This window comes from Oxyura jamaicensis, chromosome 4 (assembly GCF_011077185.1).
Source record: "Oxyura jamaicensis isolate SHBP4307 breed ruddy duck chromosome 4, BPBGC_Ojam_1.0, whole genome shotgun sequence".
Taxonomy (NCBI): Eukaryota; Metazoa; Chordata; class Aves; order Anseriformes; family Anatidae; genus Oxyura; species Oxyura jamaicensis.
Window position 1 is genome coordinate 89,718,852 of NC_048896.1, and position 15,297 is coordinate 89,734,148.

Consider the following 15,297-nt stretch of genomic DNA (forward strand, 5'->3'; position numbering starts at 1 on the left):
ACAAAGTAAAGATCACTTCTTCCCTTCAGCTTAGGAATCTCCTCATTGACAATGGTGATTGTAGGATTCATATTTGCTCTTTTCTGACTTCTCCAAAGTTTAGCATGGTCCCTTTCCTCAGCAGTCATCTTCTGAAGATCCATAGTTGTCACAAAGGTAAATGAGATGCTTTGCTGGGTCCTTTCAGACACACACTTTTTAGCAACATTTACAAAGATGAGCGGTTATTATATAAACTGAACAAATCCAGACAGCTATCTTGAGAATCACACATGAATATAAACTTCTGTAATGTGCAAAAGAAAGAAAAGTAGGACATGATACCAAGTCTAAGGTGTGTTTTCTGTAGCTTGAGTTAACCTTTAGGAAACAGGGAAATGTAAAATCTGGAAAACGTTAAGAAATGGTCAGAATTTCCACCAGCATTAAAGGACTTTAAGAAAAAGCTTGTCCTGTGTTAGGACAAAGGTTTATCTAACAGTATTTTTGTCACAGCAGCTGGTGCTTAGGAAAGCATATGAGAGCAAGAGTGCTGTGCAGTGATCAGTCTTCAGAACAGGATCCTCCTGTTTAACTGTTTGTGGCAAAGGGATTTCTCAAGATGGCACGATGCCATTGCATTCAAAAGCTTTCGGTGGATATTTTTCTCCATGTGACTGTAAAGTTGTTTTCTGAATATTTAGCATTTATCAACTAATATGGAAAGGAGGCTCATGGGTTACACACTTTGTGATGATCATTTCATTTTTTCTGGTTTTAGCTTGCTACTTGTTAGTTTTGTTTGCTTTCTTGCATCCCATGCAAAAGGAAAAGGCAACTATTCCTACGTACTCTATCTGTGCTGTTCATTAGCTTTAGACTGCTAACACATCCCTTCTTCAGCTGTCTCTTTTTCAGACATGAAGACTCATAATCCATGCAGTCATTCTTTGTACTGATGCTATTAAATACCTCTGATTGATCTGAACTGTTTCCAGATATATCTTTTCTGAGATGTTAAGACTCAGAATACGGTGTCATCGTACATGCTTACAGTGAAATAATGATGTTGCCTATTCTATTCCTTTTTTAACCACTCCTAAGATCTGGTTTCCTTTTTTGACAGATACTGAGCACTGAACTGACATTTTCAGAGATCACTCTTTTATATACCAAAGAACCCATTTCTAGGTGGTGCGAGCCAGCTCACAGCCCATTACTTTATGAATAAATGTAGATATTTTTGTTCTGCTCTGTGTATCATTTCACACTATGTAGATTGAACTGCAGTTACTCAGCCATTCAGTCTCATAAAATTGCTCTGAATTTCTTTACTGCATGAACTTAATTTCATTAACATGATTAACGTAATGTCATCAGCAAACTTTGCTATTATGATATTAATAATAGCTTTACTAGTCACCTTCTTCTGGAGGTCATGTATAAACATGCTGAACAGCACAAGTCCCAGTCTGGGTATTTGTCGAAATTCTCTGGTGATCTCCTTCAGCTGTGTTAAACCAGTGTTTTACTTGCCTATTTATTAGCTTTTAGAAATTTGGAATTTGGGAATGACAGCATGTTGGGAATTCTTATTGTTCCTTTTTGGCTGTTTCTTCTATCAGTTCTTCTGAAGACACTTCTGATCTTCTGATGAGTATTGAATGGAAATCTCTCAGATTTCATTTCACTCATTTCACATTTCATTCACATTCACATTTCACAGATTCATTCATTCATTCACAGATTTCACATTTCATTCATTTCACTGTAGAACAGTCTTTCTGTTTCCAAAAACAGAAAGACTGTTCTACAGTGAACCAGAAGTGACCATTTCAGTTAGCTGTTCCACTGTGGGTTTATCTTCTCTGAGTATTTCTTCTTGGTTGTCTTTGTACCTACACATTTTCTGGCATTTTTCTTACTCCTAACAGGTCAGAAGAAAGATTTATTAGTAAGTTTCTGTCTATTGTAATTTGTTCATCAAACTCTTGTCTTGCTTACCTTTTTTTCTTTTTACTTTTAACCTGTCATAGTTTATGATCCTCATCTGGACACAACAAGAAGTGCTTATGCACCACCATACAATGTGTCAAACAATTAGTTTTTTAATTAACAAGATATTCTTACAAGGCAAGTTATAATTTCCAGTAAGATGCATTACTTTTTATGTTGCCATTAATTTTGTGTATTTGCTTAACATTAGTGACTAAGAAATGCTTCAGGTAAACTGCCTTTCCAATTTCTTTACCTTATTATTGAACAGTGTTAAAATACAAATTCAGTGAAATAAATCTACCAGTAGGTCATACTAAATTAATTAATATTTATAAGACATTCTGTGTCAGTGATAATAACTTGGACTTGGAATGCTTTTTTGGAAGAGGATTTAAAGAGTTATATAACGGAAATGTTAAATACTTATTGAAATAAAGAAAAATGTGTGCTGTGAAGTAGTTCTTATCCACTACTTTTTTTTTGCTGAAGTTACATGAATGTAACTGGACAAAGCTTGATATAACTGTATAACTAAACATTTTACTTTTAGATTTCAGAATTTCAAGAAAAAAATCGTGAACATTTATTAGCATACCACAGAAAAAAGGTAAAACTAATTGTGATTTTATTTTTTTGTTGGCTGTTTGCCTTATTACTTTGGTTAAGTTTTACAAAATACATTCACCTTTTATTGGAATACTTATAATTGTTTATCAGGCTTGTCACCTTTCTGTCGTTATAAATATCAGTTTTTAATTGTTTGAAATACGTGAGGACTTTATTAATTATAGTTTAAATACATGGCTGCTAGTTGTGGGGTGACTGAGATTAAATGAGGAGTCAAAAGATCGGGAAGGAAGAAACTTGCTCACTGTATGGAAGAGAAAGTGAAAGAGGCAAGGAGAGATTGGTACAAAGATGATAAACCTAAAGAAAAAGAAATCTAGGGCTGACAAACTAAATGAAAAGCTTGAACAATATGAAAAAAGATTAAAGACTAGTACCCTGAGTCAGGGATAGTTTGATGGGGAGAGAAATAAAATTTATTAGTCTCAAGAACAGGTACTGAATTCATGTCTATGTCTCTTGCTTTGCAGGTTGGAAAGAAATCCAAAATTTCTTTTTGATTTCTCAGCTAATTCCAAATATTTGTGAAAATAGGTGGCTGTTTAATTTATTTCTAAGGGCATGGCCAGCTATCTTACTAAAAGTTATTTGATAGTACTGGTGGATCAACACATCAGTAGGGACCCTAAATATGAAATGATAGAGGAAAACTCATACAGCTGGGCAACTGGCCATTTCGTGTGTGAGAAGAGCATATGATATCGTCCCTATGGACAGAAGAGCTTGTAAACTTAAGTGCTTTGTGGTCCATTCTCCCCTTGTTTAATGACTGTGTTTTGAGATCAGTCCTGGTGTACTGTGGAGTGGGTGGTTCTTCCAAGATCCAGTCCTGCTTTCAAGGGCAGGCCATGGAGGAATCCTGACTTTATGGTCCCTTATAACCTATTATACTGATTCCAGATGGTAAAGCTCAGACCTATAGACAAAATAAAATAAAGCTCTTACTAGATTTGTGCATAAATTAAAATTATATCTCCAAGGAATCTTTGAAGATTTTTAAATGCTTTTTGATGATTACTTTCTCAGTTAATTGCTGTTAAGATAATCATTCACCAGTGGCTGTAAAGCACCAAAGAAGATTACTTGACCTAAAGAAGATGTTCAGGTGCCAGCATAGAGATAGCTGAAAGTTTGGCTGGTTGCTATTTCAATGGCACACTGTTTGGGGCGCTTTTGTTGTTCTGTCCATTTCATTTTATTATTTTAAAACTGCTCATTGGTTCTGGGCAAGAAGAGGCTGATTGTCTTAAACATCCTATCTGAAGCAATGGCTAGCATTGGTGAAGCTGTTTTGGTGGAGAAAAGGTTTGACAGTGAGAGTGAGGTGAGCAAGGATTAGAAAAATTTCCCTTTGTGATCATAAACACATCCCCTTTCTGTGAGTTTCAGTTAGCAATGCTCCCTCTTTCAAGGCTACTGATGGGGAGCCTGAAGTGGCTAGGGAAGGGTAGATCACAGCTGGCACTTGGGATGACAGAGTGGGAATAGACACACTCAGGTTTATAATCTCCATTGAGGCTTCCTGACACTGGCTTTGAGATGAGGTGGGTGGGAAAAGAATGGAGCAAAATGATTTACAGCATTAACAGTTTGGTAAATGGCAATGACTCCTGGGAAACTAAGGAAGCACATATCTCCCCTTTGACACAAGTGATTCTTCCTGTGACCCTCCTCTCCATTGGCCTTGGCCTCTGGGAAAGGCAGAGTACTGCATAAGGGAATTCACAAAAGGGGGTTCTCATGCTTGCCTATCTTGTTTTTGGTCCCTTTCCTTATTTCTAGTCTGTCATCTGTTCCACTGTCAGCCAACAGCTCTGATGACCTTGATAAAAGCTTTGTTGCTGTTCCTGTGAGTTTCAGAGATACTGGGGTGCAGATGATGGCATGTGGTGTGGATACTTGATGTCCGTATTCCGGACAAGTCTAGCCCCTGTGTTCTGCAAGAACTGAGAAATACTAAAAAGCACATAGCTGTTCACCTTCTTTAAGACATTTTATTATTAAAATGATGCAGTCCTAGAGACTGATATGGTAAAGTACATTCTTCCTGACATCTGTACTGGTCATTCTCTTAATCAAACCTAACTTTCATTAGAAAAAAAGAAAGAATATGTATATATTTAAACCAAACAGATCCTACATATGCTGATTTTTGTCTTTGATCTGCCTTTGCAGGTGTGAAACTGCACAACACATAATATCTCCCACAAACAGTGTGATCTTATAAAGATAAAGGAGGAAATGTTTTAAAAGAATTTAAAAAAATATAGTGAAGGCATGAAAAGTTAACAAGAAAATATATAACTTGTCTTCAAATCAAAATATAATAGTGTGAAGTAGCAGAGATCTAAAGTCACACAGGAAATTGAGGATAAAATGCAAATGCAGTATGGAGGCTATTGAATAAATTTTTACATCCTACATAAAAATTATGTATGATCATATAATGCATAACTGTAAAAAAATAAACATACTAGGGAGTTAGGCTAATATTCTTTGGATGCTTTAATTTTGCAAGCTGGTAACATTCTTTAATTGAATCATTTTTGGTTATGTCTATAACATAATAGGAAATACTCTTCACATAATATTACTACAAATAGATACTGCCAAGAACTGAATACATTTCGAATCTGTAATGGGAAATATGGGCATACAGTATTTGGTGTTTTGGAAATACTATTAGTATCTTTTCCAGATGATTACATAATAATGCACTAAAACTTTTGTGTCTTCAGTGATTCTATGATTGTATGATTCTAGGTTGAAAAAGACCTTCAAGATCACCAAGATCTCCATCATCCTGACCTACCAAATCCCAGCACCAGAACATGACCCTCAGTGCCATGCCCACACACCTCCTAAATACCTCCAGGGATGGGAACTCCACCACTTCCCTGGGCAGCCCATCCCAATGCTTCCTTCTTTGTGAAGAAATTCTTCCTAATGTCCAGTTCTAACCTCTCTCCTGGTGCAACTTGAGGCCATTTCCTCATGTCCTGTCACTTGTTACCTGAGGAAGGAGGCTGACACTGTCCTCACTGCAGCCTCCATTCAGGTAGCTATAGAGAGCAATGAGGTTCTAACTCAGCTTCCTCTTCTCCATACTGAACAACCCCAGTTCCCTCAGTCACTCCTCCTAAATCTTGTTTTCTAGTCCCTTCACCAGCTTTGTTGCTCACTGTTGCTCTCTTTGCTGTATTCCAGCAACTCAGTATCCTTCGTGTAGTGAGGGTCCCAAAAGTGAACACAATATTCAAGGTGCTTTTTCACCAAAAGGACAAACACTTTCCTAGTCCTGATAGCCATGCTATTTCTGATGCAAGCCAGGATGCTCTTGGCCTTGATGACCACCTGGACACACTGATGGACATGCTGTTGACCAGCACCCCCAAGTCCTTTACTGATGGGCAGCTTTCTAGCCATTCTTCCCCAAGCCTATACCACTGCAGAGGGTTGTTACGACCCAAATGCCAACCCATCACTTAGCCTTGTTGAATGTCATGCAAATGGACTCAGCCCAACGATCTAGCCTAGCCAGATCTTTCTGCACAGCTTTTCTATCCTCAGGCAGATCAACACTCCTGCCTAGCTTGGTACTGTGTGCAGACTTGGAGGTTGCACTCAATTCTCTCATCCAGATAACTGAAAAAAATATTAAACAAAACTGACCCCAAGAATGAGCCCTGGGGGATGCCACTGGTGACCAGTCACCAACTGACTCAAGCTCCATTCACCACAACTCTTTGGCCCAGCCATCCAGTCAGTTCTTCCCCCAGTCAACTGTACACCTGTCCAGGCTCTGAGCAGCCAGATTCTCCAGGAGAATACAGTAGGAGACAGTGTCAAATGCTTTACTAAAATTGAGGTAAACAACATCTGCAGCCTTTACCTCCTCTACTAAGCAAGTCATCTTGTCATAGAAGAAGATCAGTTTAGTCAGGCATGACGTGCCTTTCATGAACACATGCTGGCTGCTTCTGATCACTTGTATGTGCCATATGATGGCACACAAGATGATCTGCTCCATCACCTGCTGTGGGACCGAGGTTTGACTGACAGGCCTGTAATTCCCTGGATCCTCCTTCCTGCCCATCTTGTAGATTGGAGTCACATTTGTCAACCTACAGTCAGCCAGGACCTCCCTGGTTAGTCAAGACTGCTAGTAAGTTATTGAAAGTGGCTTAGTTAGCATAGCATATCAGATACGGAAGAGAGAAAGAAAAATAGAAACAAACTATTTTAAGCAATTTTCTTGGTATTCATTTATCCAGTATTATACTTCTTAAGAAAAGATAATCAAACTAATTCTGTAGCTGCTAAAAAGCAGCTTATCTTTTTCAGACTGTCTGGGTAATATATCCATATAACAGCTACAGTCCTACCCCTAATAAGTCTAGAATAGCAATTATACCTAGGATTAAAAGCAATAAAACACAACCTTTCAACTCTTTAGAATGCTAGTTTTATGAAAATGAAATTCTATATCATACAAAGAGAGCTTGTTTAAATCTTTATGTCACAGAGAATAAAGCTGGAAGAATCTCTCAGGAAAGCAACACAACAAATGCATCAGATACAATGGTAAGAGGTTTAATGCAGTGAAAGTAAATGACAAATATTCTTTGTAATCAGACTACATTAAATTACATTGTTAAACAATAAAAAAAATGTTTTGTTTGCCTTTCTCTTATATATCATGTTGTTTAAATAGAAGAATAATATTTTTTGCAGAGGTGAATGAGCAATGCTTTCTGCCATCAGGTTCACTTTCTTCACATTAATCAAGACTGTCAGGAAGAAATCCTTTCAAATCAGTAGTTACTCTAAAAAACTTCAAAAACTACTGGAAAAGTACTTGACAGGCTTGGTTTGCTTTAGAGTTCTTGGTGTTTAGTTTCAATGTTGTAAGCCCTGTAGATCCATCTTCTTCAGAGGAGTCCCTCTCCTTAATGTCACTTTTATGAATACCAGTGAATAAGGATCCTGAAATCTCCTTGACAAGACAGTTCATAAAACCAGCAATTTATCTGCAAAATGTTGTTGATTTTTTTTAAGGCTTGCTTTTGACTATGACATGAAATAGTACTGCATTATGCTCTCTTATGGTGCTTTGGTGTAATGTAACTGAGAGAAACACAGTTTAAAATAACTAGGTATATGGTGGATTAACACAGTCTATATGATTTTATCCACTCTCTCCTTTTCCTTATCTGCATCTCAAATAAATAGCACCTTGGTTGTTCCAACTACAGAATTTTTACTGAACTTCAGATTTTCACAAAATTCTACCAAGACAGTATGACCTAGGGGTTCTCCCTGTATGGCCAGTAGACATTTTCTTCCTATTTATGGTTATTGGGAAAATCTCTGTTTTATATACTTGTTGGTGAATAGTGTAAATGTGGCCGCATTGCCTTTGAAAACTAGATTTTTTAAAGGTGGGGAAATATATACATATACAATATATAGGTGAATGTTTTTGTCACAACTGTAGTAAATAGTTATATTTTAGTATCTGTTGTTCCATAAAATTGCCATGTTGTTCCATACAGCCTTGTTCCATGAAAAGCCATGTTATCTTCAATAGATATTGGTGGGCATGCAGTGACTGATACAGACATTATAATACAGAGAAGATGAATTTAATAGCTTCTCAAATGTATTGCTTATTTTGCTTCATGACAAATAGTGTTGTTACTATGTACCTATGAATGGATAAAGTACTTTGATATTGACTAGTTAGAAGAATGAATTAACCAAAACAGCTTTCAATTCACATCCTTTTTTTTTTTTTTTTCACTTTTAGTATGAAACCTCCTCAACAAACTACTCCACTGCCATTTTCCAGTACAAGTAGAAACCCACTTTCCAGTAAGAAGTTCTGGTTTAAGATATTAAGTATTGAATACATATCGCTGGGTATAGCAATGTTCTAATATTAAATTTATTAACTACTTTAGTTCCTTCAAGAAGACCGAATGGCTACTCTTCATGTTCTCTTCAACCTAGTCATCCTTCCACTTCTGAAACGTAGGTGGAAATCCATTGATTTTCCATGAAAATCTAAACAATGACAACATACTAACACCTTATACACAAAGCTACTTCTTTTATACTGTGTTTAAAATGATTTTTAAAATCTGAGACATGATGCATCTTATTTTAAAGACTTTCTGGATAGATTGATTGATTAATTGGTGAGTAACTCTTCCCTTTAACTGTAGGGGAAATCTAAATGACTTGTACAGACAACCATGTTTACACTGTAGTTATCTGAAGTTAGATGGGATGAGCTCCATTAAGGCATTCAATGCTCATAAAATGTTAAATAAATTAAACATGCAACTTGCTCAAGTTAAGAGACATCTTTTCCTGTGACTAATTCATTAAAAAAAAAAAAAAAAAAAATGCCCTTATTGTGTAGGCAAATGATAAATATATATATATATGTAGATTTAACTATAAGAATAAATCATTAAAAAAAAAATGTTTTCTGTAAATGTCTAAATCAAAGCTCAGAATCAATTAATGTATTTTTCTTACCTCTAGAGGGTTTTGGAATATGTCATATCTACTTATATGTGTTATGTGTTAGACGTGTTTTTTTATTATTAGTCAAATATAACAGAAGAATATAAGGCAATGATAGTCATTATAAAGAATTTGTTATTTTTAATTATAATGCCATACTTATTTTAACCTTTATTGTAAGAATGGAGTCAATGGAGATTGATCCTTTACCTTCACCAATGAGGAAGGTAAGGTTTCTTTTGTATATATGTATGTATTAAATATGTATTTGCATGATTTTGGTTTCTCCAGTCCTTTTAATACCCTAGAAGAAGACCACCACTTCCCCCCTACCTCCAATTCAAACCAATTCTTATGTAAATGCTAATTTCAACTATGGCTGATGTTTAGAAGTCAGATAATCCCCAGAATGGAACAAAATGGAAAAAAACAAAACAACAAAAAAACTCAACACCATTTTCTAAAATTCTATTCTCCACATGCCATACCACAGAATCACAGAATAGTTGAGGTTGTAAAGGACCTCTAGAGGTCATCTTCTCCAACTCCCATTTCAAGCAGGGCCACCTAAACCCAGCTGTCCAGGACTATGTCCAGACAGCTTATACAGAGTTTTAAACGTCTGTTGGCAAATTAAATGACAAATTCTTCAAATCTAATGTTTTCATTATAAAAGCGTTGTAACTGTTTTCAAGAGAAATGTTACGAATAGATGAACTTGGTCTAGTGGAATGTGCTCCTGCCTATCGCAGGGGGGTTGGAATTTGATGGTCTTTAAGGTCCCTTCCAAGCCAAATAAATTCTATGATTCTATGAAACGGATTTGGGATTAAATTTAATTTTTAATATGTTAAAGACTGGAAATGTTTGTAAGACCAGACCTCATGCAGATGGCTCCAGTGTAAATGTAAGCTAGCATCCCAGGATTTGCTTTATAACCTATGGATAAGTTATATCAATTATACCTATGAATATAGGTATAACCTGTGGGTTATTATGAGTTACTTATCTCATTTTAAAGTATATTCATTCCTCTTTCTCTTCCTTGACTATGAAGTGCATTTAAGGGGATCAGACTAGAAGTAGATGCTCTCATTTGAGATATCTGAAATTAAAGAGGTAAATCACTTGGCACCCTTGGCACTCTGATTTTCCAAACATTCCTTAAATTCCATTTATGATGGATAAAAGTGTTTTTAAAGCACATACTATGATAGTCATTTTGTTAACCTTTCATAAACATTTTGTTTGCTGCTTGACCAGGTGATCATGCTGCAGGCATTGTACCTGTAATACAAGTGTATTACTATCTTAATTACTAATAATTTATTACAGTAACTTAATTCTAAGGTTTTATTTCATGGCATTTTAGTGCCGTGAACAAACCTGGTTATATAGAGTGGCAGGTTTCTAGTCCTGAAAACTGTAAAACTGTTGCTTAAAAGACCTTAATAATTAATGTACACTATAATTAATACGATACTATTCATTTAGCCTGAGACAGGGACTGGTCCAATAAGATTATCATTAATAACTCCACCTCAAGATGGACGTATGGGTATGTAAGACTAAAGTTTGTAACTGGAAAAAAAATGTATTTCTTTAAGAGGATTAAAAAATTTAAATCCATACATTAGCAATTTACTGAGCAAACTTGAATTTTGTTGAGGTGTAAGGAATTTACCATATAGACATCAGCCAGCAGATGGGAAATAGTTAAAAATGAAGAAAGACATAAATCTTCCCCCTACCTACCCAGTTCTGTGAATAATTTATTGTAACCAAAGTGATATTTGCTGAGCAACCATAGTCAACATTTGCTAAGAAAATACTGCATTGTTGCGTATGGTTGAAGAGAACATACATGCCTGCAATATGCATTGGCCCCCCGCTAACTTTCATGATTATTCTGTTGTATAGTTACCAGAGGTTAACATTGTCTACAAAATCATGTTAAAAATCACTTGAGGAAAAGAGAGGAAACTGAATTTTCTAGGAAACTAGAAAAATATTTTGTAACAATAGTAAGGCAATTAATTTGAATTACATTAGAATTTCTTCAGGTGAGGTGATTTTTTCTGGCATGATTCACTATATTTGGGTAGAAGACATTTTATCTGCCTGTACTGCCTTTTGTTCCTTGGCTGGTGCAGAGCTTGGGTAACTCTTTGGCAGCTCTTGTGTAAATAAGACATGAATGGCAGCCTGTTGAAAGTAGTGTGATTTCTTTGGGCGTTGTTTATTTGTGAGGAGTTTCCCTGAATTTCCAGTGCTTTGCAGGTCTACCATTTTTGTGTCCCTCCTATGCTCAGTCTTACATTCAGCGTGCCTCTGTAGTAGTCTATTCTCAGGCACTCTTACAGCTGGCTCCAGTAAAGAGCCACATATGGAACTTCTAGCACTCATATTTTCTCATGGTGTAAAAGGCCTGAAACAAGGAAAAATGCAATTGCAATGCAGTTTAAATATAATTGTAATGAAGGAGTAAAAATTACTTTTTCTATATTGCATCTCATTTATATGTTCAGATCCTTCCTAAATGCATGTTTGCCTATTAACTTACTAATTTATTCATTAACAAAATATCCAGAGTCTACATAATTTTGTGTGTGTCTAAATATAAATAGATATTTAATTAGATAGTAAAATTATAAGACAGTTATGTGCTCAGCACATTTCAGAATCAACCCGGAAGGTTTTGCAGTGGGTAAACTACATGAATCAAAGCATACTTGCAAAAGTAAGGGCGAGTAGAAACAAGGATGCAATGGCAAACTAAGGAAAATTTCTTTGTAGGAGATGAATGGGGCAAAAAGCAATAGCTGAAGAAGTGGAACACTCCAGAACTATCATATTAATCTAATCAGTGAGAGAAGGTGAAAGAAACCAACATATCTGTGTTAAACTTGGAAAAGATTTTAAAGAAAGGTGCAATATGATGTCTTTGTGACAGCTAAATTCTATGTAGAGATTAATCTATTGAGACTAAAGGCAGCTTTTCACCTTTACCATCACTGGAGTGCTGCTGAGTAGTTCTGATAGTTTTCACTTCTGCTGGAGCTTCTTCCAGCAAGAGGTACTGGAAGACAAAGCATGCTTCAGTAATGCCTTGTTTGTGCTAAATCCCCTCCAAAACCGAATTATTCTTAGGGCTATTTTGATTAATTCTGAAGTGACTTAATTTAGTCAACCAATTAGTTGACTTTCCTTATCTTTCATTTTGTAATTTATTTTTACACCATTTTTCATTCTTAATATAAATATATAAAATAAACATAAAAATAAACTGATCACGAATTTGTGCCAGAGAATGCAGTTAAGGTATTAATCCTTGTTTCCAAAGTGATCTCTTTATGTAATTAATTTTGGTCCTTTTTTCAAAAATGTAATTCTGACAGGTAGTGTATCCTACAGAAGTTCTCAGTCATCTGGAATAACATCAAGTCAAAATAAAGCAGGATCTACAAGGTAATTAAAAACCTTTTAAAGATGTTGCAGTCTCTCATGAGATACTGAATTTGGACTCTTGCCTGGCCTTTATGAATCTGCACATTCAAAGGCTACATTCTATATCTGAAGAAATGTTACTGTGTAAGTTAGCTGTCACCTATATGAATTTGTTTATTGCTGGAAGGTTATATTTTGAAATTACTTTCTTAAAAATGTGCAGAGATAATCTGAGTTTTTGTAACTGTGGACATATGCAGTTATGATACTTCTATACAAAGAGCAGTAATTTTATACTAAAGAAATGGAACAGCTTCTCTGTAACTCTTCTGAAAGTCAAAAATGACAACATATTATCTACACAACAGCTGTTCTCTGAATAACTTGAACTTCCTTATGCTGTGTGTTGCAGTATTTCAGGTTTTCCATCTAAATAATGAAAATGTCTCAATTTGTGAGAACTGTTATCATTAAAAAAAAAAAAAAAAAAAAAAGCTTAAAATGGTTTTCAGTAAACAGTACTCTCGTAGCCTGTAGTTATCCCAGTATACCTCTAGGTATCCCTCTAGTATACCTCTAGGTATCCCAGTATACCTCTCTAGCATAAATTTAATATTTATATAACATAATATTTCTTTTCCATCACCGATTCTTGTTTTGTCCTGCTGCTTACAGTAAGTAAGAAAACTATATAACTAAAAATCAGATAAGGAATCTATAGAACACCAGAAACTATAGTATTTTTTATTAAAATATTAGCAATATGAAATTAAAAGGTTTTGAAATCTCTTGTTCTGAGAAAGGAACATCAAATCTTATCCATGAATTAATTTCATTGATAGATCCACACCTGTAAGCCTACCACATAATGGATATTCACTTATATCACCATCTGGATCACAATGCAGTAGAAGGGGATCATGGACTGCTTCTGATTTCAGAACGCCTCCATTGTATCCACTTACATCACCTTCCCCACAGTCATCTGTAACAAGACATCCAATCACCATCTCTGGAATTCTACAAAGACAACACTTAGGCAAGTATATTTTATCAAAAGCAAATATATCTTATCAAATAACAACATTTAACTTTTTTTTTTTTTTCCTGAAAAATATCAGCATAACATATGTTTATTACTTATTTCCTGGAGAGCAGTAAATAAGTATTTTAGTATGGCATAATTTATTTCTTATTTACTGTTCTCCGGTAAATAATACAGTAGGATAACAGTAAATAAGAAACAAATTACGGAAGACTAAAATTATATTTGAAAATTGGAAGTAGACTATCAGCAAAATATGAAGAAAATTTATATTTATGATCAGCCTTAGCCCTTTGTTAAAATAGAGTGTCTGCTGAAAAGATGTTCTTGCTTCACTCCTCAATACTATTTTAAGAGGTTTAAATTTGATGATTTCCTTAATTGTTTTCTAGAAAAATACCGTTTCTAAATAATTTGGCAAATCTAATCTTGCAGCAAGTCTCAAGTAAAGAGCGGAGAAAAGAAAAGCATTAATGGTAGAAGTGCAGTGACTCGGTAGTCACAGCAAAACAGATCAACAGGAATCCTTTAGTAAAGCAAATTGAGTTGAGTTGACATATGGGAATGCAGGAAAATGTCTGTAACGAACAGAATGAATGGGAGACAGATCCTGTGTGACAGAGTGGAGTGCTGTAGAAAGTGGGTGACAGCTGATGTCTCACTGTATGCAATGGAGAAAAAAAAAACAAAAAAAAAAAAAAAAAAGAGGAACATACAAGGAAACTGTAGTATTTTTGAAGTAAGAAGTGAAATATTAGTGACCTGCTTATTAGGGAAAGGAAGGAAGAGGTTTTGGTTTTGGGAGGAAAGGCTTAGATGATAATTGTAATAATTCGTTGCTGTTTTTTTTTTTTTTCCCCATATTCTGTACTATATTAACTTTATTTCTATTACATTACCTGCTGTCACATCACTGTCTTTAGTAGTAATCTTCCCGGTCCTGTGAATTGTATAGTCCTACTATTGTACAGCCAGATTTTCTATCTCCATGTTTCTAATGGATCTGGCTGTCAACAAGACACCCACATAAATATCTGAAAGTTACAGTAAAAAAAAGAATTACTCTAGGGTAATAATTGTTGCAGCACAAAGCTAGCAAAAGTAGTTACATAGAGACCAGCCTAAGAGGCATGTAGGTAGGAGATTAATTTGGGCAGATCAATTCTTTGTATTGCAAAGTTTATATCACAAGTGAAAACTTATTTACATTAATTCTTCTATAAAGAATTTTTAGTCTAAATTTGTAAATGTGACCTTTCTATTCCAGGAATAACACATGCCAAGCAATTTTGAGGTTGTAGATAAGCTGTTCTGTAGATATAAGGAAAAATCATGAAAGCAAAATAAAGATGTTTCAAGAAATTCACTCATATTCAAATTATGAATACCCATAGACAGTGAAAGTTTACCTCGCAATTGTTTTAAATCTGGAATGGCTGCATCTGAAATAATGCATGAGCCTGATAAGTTCTGTAAATAATGGAGTATAAATCTACATTAATAAAACAAGCAGCTATAGGGAACTTTAGTATTGGTCTTCTTTGAGCTATATGTTTACCAGCTAATTGTGGCTCAGATGCAGAACAATAATACTTACTTTGTACATTCGCTTGTGTAGCTGAAATTGGAATATGCCATATTCTACTACAAAAAGAGAAATCTGGTTA

At 35.2% G+C, this 15,297-nt stretch overlaps 1 long non-coding RNA gene across 1 annotated transcript in view; it reads left to right on the forward strand.

The window, feature by feature from the left end:
• LOC118166458 overlaps positions 1-13,603 on the forward strand; it is an 18,740-nt gene extending 5,137 nt beyond the window's left edge. The window contains exons 3-8 of the long non-coding RNA XR_004750505.1: positions 2,528-2,584; positions 8,414-8,478; positions 8,568-8,637; positions 9,320-9,365; positions 12,537-12,606; positions 13,428-13,603. This is a non-coding gene — a long non-coding RNA (uncharacterized LOC118166458). The remainder of the gene's footprint in view (positions 1-2,527; positions 2,585-8,413; positions 8,479-8,567; positions 8,638-9,319; positions 9,366-12,536; positions 12,607-13,427) is intronic.
• The last annotated feature ends 1,694 nt before the right edge of the window (positions 13,604-15,297 follow it).